Here is a 13,633-nt window from a genome sequence, read left to right on the forward strand (position 1 = left end):
AGCTAACAAAGGAAATAGGAGAGCAGTTTATGTACTGGTCCAAACATGGAAAGGATGGAAATGAGAGACGGTTCCCCGGCTCCCCAGCAGACCAGGAGTTAAACGAATGCTGCTTCTCCTCTTCTGTGCTGCAGCAACTCTCATCTTTTTACCATGCTCCACACCTTGGCAGTGCAGCTCATCCAGCAGCTGAGCCAGGGCATGCAGGTGGCAGCCAGGCCTCCTGATCCACAAACGCTACAAAAGGACAGGGAATGAGGGCACCGAGAATAATCCCAAAACCAAAGAGGACCCGGGAAGGACAAAACAGAGTCAAGGAGTGAATCTGCCTGGAGATAGGGCCAGGCACTTGTAGAGAAGGAAGCAAGGCGAGAAAAAATCAGTTCCAATAAATGTTACAAGTTGACCCAGACAGCTGCTCAAAGTGCCGCTACATTCCCGAACTTCGAGGAGAAGAACAAAGACTTAACAGAGCCATGAATATCGGCTGTTCTACAAAAGGAGGGTGCACATTAACGAGGACAGGCTCCAGGCGCATCGGGAAGTCGGAACCTTCCAAGGAACTCAGCCGGTGGGCAAAGGCAGAGGGAGATGCGGCCGGGAAAATGAGGATAAAAAGGAGGCTGCGGGCTACAAGCACGGCAGAGAGCGCACGGCAAATGCCCCACGGCCTCTGCCCCTGCTCGGCAATAAAGTCACTTTGACAGGACTCCTCGCTCTCCTCCGGGCACACGAACCTCCGGCGACGGGAATTTCCCCGCCCGCTCCCGGCCGCGGGGCAGCCCCTCTGTCCTACCCACAGCAGCCGGGCCGAGCCAGCGCTGCTCCGGCAGCGGCTCCTGCCCGGCCCCGGCGGGAAGGAGACCGCGGGCAGCCGCTCCCGCAGCGCCCTCGGCCCGGGGCCGGCACGGGCCGGACACGGCACCGGCGAGCCGCCGGAGCCCCCTGCCGCCCCCTCCGCCCGCAGCCAGCCCCGAGCCCCCGCAGAGCCCAGCGCGGCTCCCACCTGCGCCGGGGCCGCCTCCGAGCTCCGCCGCCGCCGCCTCACCGCGCTCCGGCCGCTGCCGCCGCTGCCGGGCCCGCACAGCCGCTCGGCCAATGGCGGCGCTGGGCGGCCACGGCCGCCCTCAGCCCGCCGCCGGGGCCGCGCCGCGCCCCGCTCCCACCAATCAGCGCGCCGCGACCGCGACTGACGGCACCGGCGGCCAATGGCAGCGAGCTCGGGGCGGGCTCTGCGCACGGCCCCGCCTCGCCCCGCGCTCTCGGCGCCCCCGGGCTGCGTGAGGGGAAAGCCGGAGATGAGGAACAGCCCCGGCACGGGCCCGGGCCGAGCCGGGATTGAGCTGCCCACACAAACAAACTTCTCCGCGCCTCCCGCCACGGCTTTCCCGGCCCTGCGCCTCCCGTGCCTCCGCCTCTGCGGGAAGCCCAGGAGCCTCACTTCTCCTGCCCCTCGTTAGCGCATCAGTGCTTCGCTTTGATTTCCCCCGAAAAGGGAAACCTGCCCCAAGCCCTGTGGGTGGGTGGGACAGGGGAGAGATTTCTGTCAGAAAACTCCAAAGACTCGGAGCAGGAGAAGGAGAAGTCAGTGCAGAGCCTTAAATGCAGCTTTCCCCACGCCTCCCTGCTCCCAGCTGCACCTCCTCCCCCGGCAGGGCAGGAGACAGGGAATGGGGCCATGCTCAGCTCATCCCCCGGGGCTTCTCCCTCTGCTCAGGGACAGGAGTCGTTCCCTGCTGCACCCTGCGCTCTCTCCCGGCCGAGACTTCTCCAGGAACTTCTCGGAGCGGAGTCCATCCCCTGGGCACAGCCCCCTCCGAGTGCTGCAGCGTGGGTCACTGTGCCACGGGCTCAGTCCTGCCAGGACAGGCTGCTCCAGCGGGGCCCCTCTGCCCGCGGGCTCACAGCCTCCTCTCAGGCATCCCCGTTGTGAATTAAAATTTTAAATCTTTCCTAATAATAAAATTGTTATAAAAATAATAATACAATTAGATTAATAAAGTTTAGAGTTAAGATAATTATAAGACAATAAAAAGCAAAGAATTACGGACGTCTGGATGCTCTTGCACACTAAGTTACCAAAAGCAGTCTTTGTGGACAAAGGAATAGCTTTAAAAACAATAGCTGGCTGCATATTCATATATCTTCCATGGTTATGCATACATTCTATTTAAAACAATATCTCTGTCTGTTGTATGTAAACTTTCTTTTAATTCTTAAGGCATCTTCGACTCTGAATAAAGCTTGAAGAAATTAGCTTCTTTTGATAACAAAATTATAAATTCTTTTTTTTTTTTTTTAAAGATTTAGGTGTTCTTCAAAGTGAGTATCTCATTCTAAAAAAAAAAAAACAAACTCCCACCACATACATAGTCTCTATTTTAATATTATTTTGGAACCTAAAACTTACACCACTAGTTTATTTAACACACTACTTAAGAGAATGAATACAGAATAACTTTCTAACATTACACATATAATATTCATTATAATATTTGCAAAAAGCCAGTCATAAAATATGCATTTTTCACAATCTTTCTTCTTATATTTTATAAATCATTTGGCTTGAACAATATTTTTTATTTACTTGTATTCTTTGGACTCCGTTGGTAATCTAATAAAACATGGGATTAAACAAAGAAGAAACATTAAAACACTTGTAACACATAAAAGGAAGAATTTTAATTTTTTCTACTATTTAATTCTCAATACAGTAACCCACTTCTTAGTTTTTAACATTATTTTCTCATTTTTGGACTGATACCTGGGTCATAATTTTTTTAATATATCTTTTGGTTTTGGTTTTTTTTTTTCTTTTCTAGGATGACTTCCCTATTGCTATCTATTTTTAATAATTTGTATACTCTTTTTTTTAGATAATAAATAGTTTAAAGCTAACATATTTTAATACACTGCAGTTTTTGTTTGGATTTCCTGACTTAATATTAATTCTAATGTTTGAGTATCTTTGTTTGTTATCTTCCTTATAACTGTTTGGAGTTTTATAATATGATTTAGTATAAAATTGGGGGTTAATACAGAGTTAGACTGTTGTGTTGGTTTTACTTTTTTTTTTTTTTTTGTTTACTAATTGTTTTTTACTGGATTTTGGACTATGTTTTTAAGATTAAATGTAAAACAAATGCATCTCTCTCCTTTTGGATATTCTATGTTTTATGTATTACTATTTTTTCTTAAGTTCTTTGCAATCTAATAATTTTCCCCCTTTTTCCTGCAGGCACTTAATTTGGATGGGTTATAACAGTGGCCAGGAAACCCTCGGCTTCTCCTCTCCACGGGGTTCCTCTTCTTCCTAAGACCCAGTCCCAGTTTCCCCGGGGGGGATTCTCTCTTTTTTATCACTCCCTTGGTCTCTTTACTGGCCGCTTTTCCCACGAAAAAGACGAAAAGCAGCGTGAGAGGCTGCAGCAATCACTTGGCAAGTCTGGGGTACCCAGCAGCCTCTGTCACACACATTCATTCCCCCCTTATCCGCCCCATCCCAACAAATACTCACCTGTCCTTTGTCCTTGGGTCTTGGTTCTTCGTGTACACTTTAGTCTCAGGGGCTAATTACCGCAGTTTTAGGGAATCCTTTCCCTTTTCTTTGTTTTATTGTCTCCTTCTGCCCATGGATCATAACCTGTGTCTGTGGTCACACCCCAGGGAAACAGAGCGAGGCTGCCTGAATAGGGCAGGACCCGTCTTCCTCACCCTGACTCTCCTCAGGCCCCGGCAGAGAGGTGTTAGAAATCATCCTGTGCTACCATAATTGTGAAAAACGCCAATCACTTGGCTCCCTGGGCTGGGTTTGCAGCTCCTCCTCCTGCAGCATCTCCGGGGCTTTTCCTCCTCTGCCATCCAGCCACACCCTGGGAATGAAAAATCCTGGTTTGGGGAAAACCAAGGTGAGACTGCCTTGGACTGGAGGCTCCTCCTGCCCAAGTCCATCCCTAGAACTCAGCAGGACTCTTGTGTCCATGAAAATCTCCACAGTATCAAGGTTCAGCCCAAAACAACTCTCCCAGGAGTTCCCTATCTCTGATCTCTCCACTTTTGGGGTTCCAGAGGTTTCCTTTCCTTGGGATGATGGGGGTCCAATGGCTCCAGGGGTTCCCCGTTCTCAGGTGTCCTGCTTAGGGATGATCCAGGGGCTGTTGGGGCTCCATGGGGTCCCTTTTCCCCTGATGCTCTACTCTGAGATCCCAGAGGTCCCAGACGTTCCTCCTCTCCAGGCTTCCCCGCTTTCCAGCCAGCCGGGGGTCCCCCAGCTCCAGGATCGCCCCTCTCTGCTCTCCCCACTCTGGGGGTCCCAGGGGTTCCCCTCCTCTGCTCCCCCGGGGGTCCCCAGGACCAATGTCCTCCCCCTGGTGACAATGGGCAATGGCCACGTGGACTCCCAAAGATCCCCCAGGGGGCTCAGCTTTGGGGTCCTGCAAGATCCAAACCTACACACACACAGAGAAAAAAACCTCCCGGGGTTTATTTGGGCCTCCCAGACGACATCTGGGGCTGAATTCCACAATCTGCAAGCTCCAAACACACCCCAATAAAAAACCCTCCCAGAGACCCCCCGATAGATTTGGGGCGAGCTCCCCTTCCACTCTCACCTGCAGGATGAGCTGGGGGTGATGGTCCTGGGGCCAAGGGTGCTGCGGCCTCAGGGGGCACTGGAACCTCCTGTTTCTCCTCCTTTCCTGCTCCTCATCCTCATCTTCCTCCTCCTCCTTCCTAATCCCACCTCCTGCCCAGTTCCTGCCTTCTGTATATTTCGAGTGCAGCACCTTGCTTGTTTTTAGAGCGAGAACAAAGATCCCAGCGGGAACACGGCTTGCTGGCTTTAGTCAGAAGTAGCAGTGACTAAAGGTCCTGTTTCCTCTGCTGTGCTCCCGTCCTTGTTCCTCCTCAGTGTTCAGGCTGGGCTATGGGGTGTCCCTGTTTGCTGCATTTTCAGAGCTCCTCCTGGAGCCTTTGGGCAATAGGCTGTGCCCTGGGAGGGTTCTTTGTGCTCCTTTGTGACCCAGGAGAACCTTCCGGGCGGTTTCTGCGTGAGCTGCTGCTGTGATGTCACAGGAGCACTGCCACGTCCCCGAGGTGCTCCCGTGGCTGTGGGACACGGAGGCCTCAGTGTCCCCAGTGGCTCTGGGCACTGCTCCTTGCCGGAGGATCCTCCTGCCCGAGGCATTCTCAGCACCAGCCCAGCCCTGACGGGTGTCCTTGTGTGCTTGCAGGGCTGCAGTCTGCAGACGTGTGCAGCGCAGCCAAAATGATCCAGCACGTGGCTGCTGCAGTTTGCACGCTGTACTCTGTGGCTTATTCGGGGTATTTTTTAACCCACTTGGCACGTAAGTCGAGGTTTTCCCTCGGTGCTGTGGCTTTGGGCTTGCTGTGTGCTTTCTGTTCTTCCTCTGGACCCGAGCTGACTTTGTAACCAAATGGCCATGAAGGCTCCATTGCTTTGGGAGAGCTCCTGCCAGCAGCTGCAGCTGAAAAAGGGGGTGTCTGCAGCCAGCGGGGCGTGCACAGCATTTGCAATGAGCCCTGGGGGTTCTGTTCCCTCCAGCGGGGAGTCTGTGGCAGCAGAGCCGGGAACTCCCTGCCCAGCCAAGAACCGACCCAGCCCAGCATTTTGTGCTGTTCTCTTGCTGTGGGAAGGGACTGTGGCTCCTGGAGGGACGCTGGGAAAGCAAAATGCTCTCTCGGGGTTGCCCTGCTCCGTGGCATTTCCCACCACAGGCAGTTTTTTCCTGACAGCATCTGGTTCATGTTCCCTCTCCCGTTGCAGGGCACCTCATGTGTGGATTCCGAGCAGCTCCTCCTCCAGTGAGTGGGAAAGGAACCTTTGGTGTTTGGAATTGTGCAGCAAGCTGTGAGCTTGGCGTGTGGCAGCCGAGTGCCAGCCTGGGAGGCTGAAGGAAAGTTCCTGTCAGAGTCTTTGCAGCAGCAGCAGCAGCAGCGGGATCCCAGCAGATTTCTCCTTTTCTGCTGCAGAGCTTTTGAAGAGCTGCAGGTCTGGTTTTGCAGGCAGAGGATTGCTTGATGGCTTTAGCCACGGTGGAATATTGTTTTCCCAACAGTAAGTGGCAATGTCGACTTTAGCCCATTGTTAGTTTGAAGAGCCCCAATCCCAATTTCTGCTTCGTGCAGCTGGATGTGCAGCTGAGGATAAATAAGGTGATCACTGAGATAGAACTTCCCGTCCCTCACGCTGCCATCTGTCCACAGGGCACAAAAGCAGCACCAGCCCCTCCTCTGGCTCCCTCTGCTCCCAAAGAGGAGGCCAAAGAGGAGGAAGACAGCAGTGAGCTCCCCGCTGTTCTGGGGGACGCTGGTGAACTTCCCTCGGTGCCGGGAGATGACAGTGAACTTCCCGCTGCTCTGGGAGACGAGGGCGAACATCCCGCGCTGTGGGAATACAGCGGCGAGGCTCCCGCGGCGTGGGACAAGGACAGTGGACATCTCCCGGCGTGGGACGAGGGCGGTGGATGTCCCCTGGTGCGGGACGAGGATGGCCAAGCCCCCATGGTGTGGGATGAGGACAGAGGACATCTCCCGCTGTGGGATGAGGACAGAGGACATCCTGTGCCTTGGGAAGAGGAGGGTGAACTTCTCCCAGCATGGGAAGAGGACAGTGAACATCCCCTGGCTTGGAAAGATGACGGCGAACCTGCAGCGTTTTGGGAAGAGGACCCAGAACCTCCCTGTGCTTGGGAAGAGGACACGGAACCTCCCTCCCCTGTGGGATCCTGGGCTGAAGGTTCTGACAGCAGCACAGCCCTGCAGCCAGAGGGGAGAGGGGAGTGGTGCCTGGTGCAGCTGAGTACGTCTGCTCTGTTCCTGTGTTCAGAGCAGGGGCTGTGTGTGTGTCTCGGCATCAGCTGCAGCCAGCGTTGCTCTGCAGCTGAATGTCACAGGGGCATTTATTGTCCTTCCCCAGCTGAGACCAAGGGGCTCATGGCCCCAGGGAGTGGGGCTGCATTCTGGCTCTGCTCTGGCGGGGTCTCGCTCTGGGAGGGAGCCTCTTCCACATGGTTTCTTTCAGGGAACATCGTGACCGTGGCGGAGACTGCCGAGAAATACCTGGAAGTGGAGCAGATTGGCCAAGGGTAAGTGCACGGCAGCTACTTCTGCACAAGCAGCCCAGGGGCTGTGCTGGTGCAGGATCAAGGGAGAAGTCAGGAGAGCTCCAAACACCTTCAGACACTGGGGTGCCATCCTGCTGTCTCTCAGTCCTGATCAGAACTGAGAACTGTGGTCAGAAGGAGCCGTCACAGGCCCCTGAGGCTGGCAGTGTCCTGCCTGCAGCAAGGAGCAGGACCTGGGTGATCTTCTGTGTCTGGAACTGGATTGCTTGAACGAGCCACTCACCATCTGGTGACTGTCAGAAAACAGTTCTCAAGGAGATTTCTTTCAAATATTTTACTTCAAAAAATGTTCTCTGGTCAGCATTAACAACCTAATGGTTTAGAAACAGGAACCAGAGATGAACTAATAAGTGCTCTATTCTAGCACAGCTTGTAGAGCCCATACATTCAGCAACAGACACAGAGCTGGTGCACTCTGGGGGAAAATGCATCACCTGCCTGATGGCAGGGCCCTTGTGGATCCTGCAGGTCTTAGGCAGGAAATGGAAAAGGATGAAATGCATTCTTTTCCAGTTCTTTAGACACCCATTGCTTACTTCAGGTTTTGAACTAAAGCAATTCAGCGTGGAGATTTGGGATTTGCTCCAGCCCAATTCCTTTGTGTTGGGTCTCAGTTTTCTCTTGCACACCTGCCATGGCAGAGGGCTGGTGGCTGCTGTGCTGTTGTTGCAAGGGTCGATGCACCCAGGTGTTTGTGAGCGCTGCAGGCAGCAGAGATCTCCTGTCTGGGCTGGCTTTCACTCCCAGGGCCTCAAGCGCTGCTTCTTTCTTCTCTGCTGTTTTGTCTCTAGGGCTTTTGGAACCGTTTCCAAAGGACTCGACAGGGCCACCGGAGGAGAGGTCAGTGCCAACACGCCCAGCACGTCTGGCAGCTCTCCAGGGCTCTCCCCTCTGCTGGGAGCTGTGGCTGCAGCTCTGGGGGCCAGCAGAGCTTTCCTGCACAGGCTGCTCCTCTGAAGGCAGAGCAGTGTCAGCCTGCAGAGCACAGCTGGGACACACTTGGTCCTTCTGGAGTGCCCAAAGGGATGCAAGGAGGGCAGCGGTGTCTGTCAGAGCAGGACACGCTGGCTTGCTCTTCACATCTAAAAGTGTGAATGGATCAGGGCTGGAGACTGAGGCCCAATTTATCTTCACCCCAGCCTCAGACAGGAACACTATTTAGCAGTTTTTCCATCCTGCCTTTCATCTCCAAAGGGTACCTCAAGGCCTAATTAGGGAGAGATCCTTCTTGGGCTCAATTTGGGACTTTAGTTCCACTTCAGCTGTCCACAGAGAGAGAGGGATAGAAATGAGAAGATGGATGTTCAGGGCAAAGTTCTCTCCGAAACCCTGCAGTTGTTTGGGTCTGGGGTCAGTGATAGCCTGTGACAGGGATCACCTGAGCAATGGATGTGTGTGTTTGCTTTGTTGTGCAATCCCAAACAGAGCAGCTGCATCTGAAATCATGACCAAATCCCATGCAATTGCTAAAGGGTTCCTGGCTGTTTTGCTCTGTTTTCACAGAACCAGAATTACCTCCTGCTTGCAAAATGTGTTTGAATAATAATGAGAGTGTTGAGGCCATTTGAGAAGACTGTAGGTGCAGAGAATGTGGTTAGAGCTTGGAGGCTGACAGCTGAGGGGCCATTTCTGCAGAGCTTGCAAGGCCAAATGTCTCTGGCCGTGAGTCCTGTAAGCAGCCCCAGCGAGCAGAGCAATGGGCTGTGGGAGTGGCCCTTGCTGAGCTCTGGTGCCCATCCCAGGGCAGTTTGGCACAGCCCGGCTCCGTTGCTCCAAAAAGCCTCGCCCCGTGTTGGCTGTGGCCTCCTGCCACAGACTCCTCCAGTTAAAGGTCTGCAATGTCCCCTCAGGTGGCCATAAAGAAAATGAGTCTCAGAGGGCAGAACGGGGAACGTGCTGTGAACGAGCTCCTGCTCCTGAAGGACAAGAAGAACCCCAACATTGTCAACTCTTTGGACAGGTGAGTGCTCCAGGCCTCACCCCGTGCACGGGCCCTGCCTTTACCTTTCCTGGCACCCGTAGTCTGTAGCCTGTTTTGAAAATGCCTGACCCAGCCGTATCTTCCCAAAACAACAGCCTGGCAGTTCGCTCCCTCCATGTGCTTTGGTTGCTTTGGTTTGGTTTTTCCTTCAAGCTGACCCCGTTTTCTGTGTCTTACAACAAGTGCTGATAAAACACAGCAGAAATTATTTCCCTTGGCTTCTTCTTCCCAGCCCTTTTCCATTGCTGCAGATGCCAGGAAAACCAGGGCCTTGTTTCCAGAAATGCCTCATTTGCCCATTTTGCACTGGCCTTGCCTGTTTCTGAAGGGACTTTCTGAAAGGTTTTCTGATTGCTTTTGTCCCAAGTGCTGCACGGCCTCCTCCCCTGGATAACCCTGGGAGTTGTGTTGCCTTCTTCTGCAGGGAATGGTGGAACTGATGAGCTCAGAAGCTGAACCAGCTGGGGGCCAGTGTTGTGGTTCCACACTGATCTGGGCTGTTGCTAAACTGCATTTTTCACCTGCTTGCCATCTAAGGCCTCTCCTTTCTCACAGGTGTCTCCTCCTTTAGACTGTGCAGATTCCAAGGACTCTGCAGCCTGGCAGGAATGTCTCTCCATCAGATTCTGTCCTCATGAACAAGTGACCTGGAAACAAAACTCCACTCCAGGCTTTTCCATGGGGGAATTGAGCACTGCACATTCGTCTCCATGCCACTGCTTTCCTCTTCCAGCTTCCTTGTTGACGGAGATCTCTGGCTGGTGATGGAATACATGGATGGAGGAACTTTGCAGGACGTTGTCAGACAGACACGCATGGCTGAAGGAGAGATGGCAGCTGTCAGTCGGGAGGTGAGGGATCCTGCCTGTGGCTGCCACGGCTTGGACACGATGGTCCTTCCACAGAGGCGTGAGAACAGGAGTGGCTCCATGCTCAGGGCTCTGTTTCTCTGTTGTTTTTATGAGCTGGAGAAGAAAGAGCCTCTGCAGTGAACGGCCTGCCAGCATCGCTGCACTTCTGCTCTGTTCTTGCTCTCTTTCCTGCTGTTGTGGCACTCTCTGTCTGTTCTGGATTTGATGTGCTGTTCTCAGCTTTGCCTTGAACCGTTTGCCTGGAGCCTGTCTGCTCTGCACTCCTGGCCTGTCACAGCAAAGCTGCTGCTGGCAGAATTCCGACCTGTCCTTTCTTGTGTGATAGATTCCGGCCATTGGTTTTTGTCCTGTTGTTTCTTGTTCTCTCTCAGTGCCTGCAGGGCCTGGATTTCCTCCATGCAAACCGGGTGATGCACAGAGATCTGAAGAGCTCCAACATCCTCCTGGGCATGGCCAGCTCTGTCAAGCTGGGTGGGTGTTCCTGGCCAGGCACGGCGCTCCCGGGTGCGGCTGTGGGGCTGCTTCCCAGTGCCGGCCAGAGCCCCACAAGGGCTGCTGGGGGCACTGCCCGGCCCCTGCTGCCAGCTGAGAGCGGCTGCCCCTGCAGAGAGCTCCGGAGAGCAGCAGGGTGCCAGGGGTGGCTTTGCTCTGGGTATGGCCCTGCCAGAGGGGCAGGAGTTGGAATCTAAAGCTTCAAGGGAATCAGTAAAAGCCACTTCACAAAAGCTGAGGGTTTCTTTAAGGGTCCAGTTCCACCTTCCCTTGGCTACAGCCCGGAGCACTTTTCCAGCTGACTTCACTACTGCATTCTCAGACTGAGAGTGGGGAGTCTTGGTGCTCAGTTTCCTCATTCCAGCTGCCTTTGACAGTGTTTGTTTCTGTCCTCAGCTGATTTTGGCCTCTGTGCTCAGCTCAGCTCTGAGCAGGACCGGCGCAGCTCCATGGTGGGCACTGCTCACTGGATGGCCCCAGAAGTTGTGACCAGTTCTCCTTATGGCCCCAAGGTGGACATCTGGTCCTTTGGCATTGTGACCATTGAGATGGTGGAAGGAGAACCTCCTTACTTCAAGGAAACGAGGGCCATGGTAAGAGGCAAATTCTCCAGGGGCTGCAGAGCCCTGTGAGCACAGGGTGACCCTGCACTGGGAGCAGCAGCTGGAAGTTTCTGCACCTGGGGAAGGGAATTCCAAGAGCACTCGAGCCTCAACACAAACAAATATTCTGCAGTCTCCAGCAACAATTTGCTTTGGGATTTATGATGTTTCAGCTCTTCTGTCTGTGAGGATGACCTGAAAATGTGAAGCAAGTGCATCAGCTCTTTCCAATGGCTGTGGCAGCACCAGGGTTTGGGTTTTTTGGTTGGCACAGGACAATGAGCTGTGAGCAGCATCTCTGCCAGGGAGGAAAGTGCCCCTGGAGCTGGGGCTGAGAACCCGGGGTCGCTGTGAGCACCTGTGGGTGGGAAGGAAGCTGGCAGAGCGCTGAGGTTGCTTTTCCTGCAGGCTCGCGCTCTGATCCGGCACAACGGGACCCCGCAGCTGCAGGAGCCCCGGCGCCTGTCGGCTCTGCTGCGGGACTTCCTCGAGTGCAGCCTGGAGCCGGACGAGGAGCAGCGCTGGTCTGCCCAGGAGCTGCTGCAGGTGAATGCCGAGCGGCCGAGGGGAAGCAGCAGCGCCAGGGAGGGGTTTTCTGCTGGGGCCCGTCCGATAGTCTCCAGCCTCGCTGCGTTCCACACGCAAAGCAAGCAGAATCCTCGCCGGGTTTGGCTTGGCAGGGTCCTTTTGAGGGCATCTGCCCCTGGTGCCCCAGGAGGAGCAGGGCCATCTTCAGGCAGGTCAGGTGCTCAGAGCCCTGCCTGGCCTGAGCTTGGATGTTCCCAGGGAGGAGGCACCTCCCACATCCCTGGGCACCTTCTGTCAGTGTTTCCTCACTCTCCTGGCAAAAAGATTCTGCCTGCGATCTAACCTGAGCCTGCTTCCCTCTCCTGAGTTTCAGACCATTTCCCTTTGTCCTGTTGCAACAGAGCCTGTGAGGAAGTTGGCTCTGGAAAGTAACAGTTCATTTCTTTCTTTTTTATTTTTTGGGCAGCACCCATTTTTATCATCAGCCAAGCCTCTCTCCAGCCTGACCCCTCTGATCACCGAAGCAAAGCAACTGAGGGAGCAGCGGAGGAGATGAAGCACTTGAGGACAGCTTTTATTTACAGTAGTTAGTGAGGACAACTAGTTAGTGATGGTAGTTAGCAGTGCTAGTTGGTTATGGTAGTTAGGACAGCCTGTTTGTTACGGCTCTTATGACAGCCTGTTTGGTATGGCAGTTTTTTTAATAAAAACTCTCTTAAGCCTCAACTCCCTTGAGGTGTCCCTTCCTCCTCCCTCTGTGACTCGGCTGCCCGGAGCAATGTGAGGGGAGAGCGGGCCCAGCCTGGCCCAGAGCTGAGCCCCAGCAGAGCCCTGGCAGAGCCCAGAGCAGCCTCGGATCTGCAGAGTCAGCCTGGGAGGAGGCGCTCGGAGCCTTCTGGGCTGCACCCGACTCTTGGTTACAAACTGCGTGTGCTGGAAAATGCCACCGGCTCTGCCAGAGGGCAGAAGGGGCCCGGGGAAGGCCCCAGTGCTCCCTGCAAGGGAAACACCTGCCCTGGGTTTGTTATAGAGAACTATGTAGTTGGTGGCTTTTGCTCTTATGTCTTGACTTCTGCAACTTATTCTTAATCACAACGATTTTGATACAGTACAGTTTGTAATCACTTTTAACTGCTTTTGCTGTAGTATAATTTGTCAGCTTTTTGTGGCCAATGCCCTGGCCCCTGTGTAGCTCATATCCTCAGAACATCATTCATGGCTGATAGTTTAGTTTGTGCACAGTGTGAAAAACATACATGATAGTTTTGGCTTTTGCAAAATATTGATGTGGATGCCATGTGTTGTGCATTAGAATGTTAACTTTTGCAGAAGTAGCTGTAGTTGTGAAATAACAACTAATGATTTTATTTTTGTAACTAACTGGCAGTAATAACTCAGAGATAGTGGTGAGACAGCCAATGTTGATTTAAAGTACTTGTGGAAGTAGCTAAAACCGTCTGCATGGCCAGATAACATTTAAGGAACGGGTGTGATGAGGACCCTGCCGCTGACCCTTCGACTGTCAGGAACTGTCTCCTGCTGATGTGGGAACCCAGGTGTCCCAGGGTGAGGTTCTGGCGTTTGTATCCCCAATCGTGGGTTCTGTTCATGTTTGATATTCTGTTCTGTGTTCTCAGAACTGACTCTGAAAGTGAAGGTTTGTTTTGTCTTGTTATCAGCTGGCTCACCTCCCCCCATGGTCTGTTCTCCACAAGAGGCTTGTGCGGGCTGGCTTGGCTTGCTTTTGCTGGCTTTGTTTGCTTGCTCTTGCTTCCGCTCTTGCCTTTGCTTTTTCCTGTTAGTTTAACTAGGCAGTCCAATTTTTTCCCTGGACTGTTTCTTTCCCTTTCCCTTTCCTGAATACCATCGAACCTGCTCCAGACTGGGACCTGGGAACCCCGAGGAGCACCGGGAGCCTGCGCTCTGTGATCTGCAGCAGCCATCCCCAGTGCCCAGAGCAATCCCCAGCACCCAGACCCAGGCGACCACCCCCAGGAGAGACTTTCTGGATTT

At 53.4% G+C, this 13,633-nt stretch overlaps 1 long non-coding RNA gene across 1 annotated transcript; it reads left to right on the forward strand.

Moving 5' to 3' along the window:
• The first annotated feature begins 10,627 nt into the window (after window positions 1-10,627).
• Window positions 10,628-12,855, forward strand: LOC146764328 (uncharacterized). Its single transcript, XR_014950948.1, has 2 exons — window positions 10,628-11,638; window positions 12,087-12,855. It is a non-coding gene; the product is annotated as an uncharacterized LOC146764328 (long non-coding RNA).
• Window positions 12,856-13,633: the final 778 nt, after the last annotated feature.

Source organism: Lonchura striata, chromosome 35, assembly GCF_050655825.1.
Source record: "Lonchura striata isolate lonStrDom1 chromosome 35, ASM5065582v1, whole genome shotgun sequence".
NCBI lineage: Eukaryota > Metazoa > Chordata > Aves > Passeriformes > Estrildidae > Lonchura > Lonchura striata.